Below are 2,150 nucleotides of genomic sequence, written 5' to 3'. Positions count from 1 at the left end.
ATTTTATATATATATATATATATATATATATATATATAAATAAAATTAAATATAATTATTAACAAAAACTGCTTTTAAGATGCTCAATAAGAGTCAAGTATTCCAGATGTATGATTAGAAATAAATCTAAAATAATAATTCAAATGATATATAACTAAATAAATATATTATAATTAAAATATAATTATTCAACAAAACAGCTTTATAAAATGACAATTGACCAATGATGTTCAATATTCCAGAGTTATAATTAAAACAAAATATAATAATTAGAATTTAATAAATAAATTATTAAAAATAACAGCTTTTAAAATGACAATTGACTAATGAGAGTCAAGTAATTCTGAGTAAAAAATTAGTAAAAACAACATATCTGTGCATTTGTGAATTTTGGAAAATAAAAGTTAAGTTTAGACAGATTTATTTATTTAAGTTTTTTATTATTAATTATAGTATTATTATTATTATTATTATTATTATTATTATTTATAATTAAATATTATTTATTATGAGTAACCATTTTTTTTTTACAAGAAGTTTAATTATTAATTTATTAATTATTTTATTAATGTTTGTGTCTGTGCAAAGTGAAGTTTAAATTGATGTGCTTAATTTGTCAGTATAAATAAACATAGATATTTTTCATGATCTGTTGAGATTAGGAGCTTTATTAGTTTTTATTTATATTTTTAAATTGATTTATTCTATCCATTTTATTTATTTATTTTGAATTTATTATTAATTCTATCTATCTGTCTGTCTGTCTGTCTGTCTATATATGACCAATGATGTTCAATATTCCAGAGTTATAATTATAACAAAATATAATAATTTTATTATTATTATTTATAATTAAATATTATTTATTATGAGTAACCATTTTTTTTTTACAAGAAGTTTAATTATTAATTTATTAATTATTTTATTAATGTTTGTGTCTGTGCAAAGTGAAGTTTAAATTGATGTGCTTAATTTGTCAGTATAAATAAACATAGATATTTTTCATGATCTGTTGAGATTAGGAGCTTTATTAGTTTTTATTTATTTATGAGGTATTCAAAAAAAAAAAAAAACGGAAAATGAAAGTTTTAAGCCAATTTTTACCTGGTAAACTGCAATCCGATACACGGACCGTTACTAATTTTCATTTAAGCCTTTCATCATCTAATATTTATAGTTTATTTTATGACAGTTTTAGTTTTAGTTAACAATGACTCATGAATGTTGGATTGTTGTCCTATTTTAGTATTTATAAAATGTTTTGAATTAGATTTTTATTTTATATTTTCAGTTTTCATTTTAATTTTAGTTTACGTTTTAGTCATTTTGTTATGTGCTTTCTTCATTTTTTTTTCTATATAGATTTTTAGTGCTTCAACTTTTTTTTCATTTAGTTGCCAAGGCAGTGTTTCAAATTTTCAATTAAGCTTGATAAGTTTCAATTTTTCATCTAATATTTAAATTTCATTTTATTACAGCTTTATTTCAATTGCCGTAAAATGTTATTTCGATGTTGCCTTAAAAAATGTTAAAGGGGTGGTTCACTGGGTTTTTCTGTTGAGATTAGGAGCTTTATTAGTTTTTATTTATATTTTTAAATTGATTTATTCTATCCATTTTATTTATTTATTTTGAATTTATTATTAATTCTATCTATCTGTCTGTCTGTCTGTCTGTCTATATATGACCAATGATGTTCAATATTCCAGAGTTATAATTATAACAAAATATAATAATTAGAATTAAATAAATAAATAATTAAAAATAACAGTTTTAAAATGACAATTGACTAATGAGAGTCAAGTATTCCAGAGTTATGTTTATAACTAAAATCAAAACAATAATTAAAAATAGATACATATAAAACTAAATAAATATAATAATTAAATACAATAATTAAAAAAGCAGCTTTTAAAATGACAATTTGACCAATCAGAAACAAGTATTCCAAAGTTATAATTATAATGAAATATAAAATTATAATTATGAATAAACAAACAAATAAATAAGATTACATTTTATTATTATTATTATTATAACCAATTATTATTGGTTTAGATGTTCCCAATCTGCCTAAAATTTTCAATTTCCAACTATTTTCTGTTTTCTTCTCTGTGCAATTCTAATTATTACATTTTGTGTGTGTGTGT

General features: G+C 19.6%; 1 pseudogene; it reads left to right on the top strand.

Moving 5' to 3' along the window:
- Nucleotides 1–2,150, top strand: part of LOC107657203 (clathrin heavy chain 1-like) — a 50,828-nt pseudogene that overhangs the window by 16,000 nt on the left and 32,678 nt on the right.

The sequence above is a fragment of the Sinocyclocheilus anshuiensis genome, unplaced genomic scaffold (assembly GCF_001515605.1).
Source record: "Sinocyclocheilus anshuiensis isolate Anshui unplaced genomic scaffold, SAMN03320099.WGS_v1.1 scaffold3011, whole genome shotgun sequence".
Taxonomy (NCBI): domain Eukaryota; kingdom Metazoa; phylum Chordata; class Actinopteri; order Cypriniformes; family Cyprinidae; genus Sinocyclocheilus; species Sinocyclocheilus anshuiensis.
The sequence above is the reverse complement of the archived record's forward strand: the minus strand, read 5'-3'. Positions and strand labels throughout refer to the sequence as shown.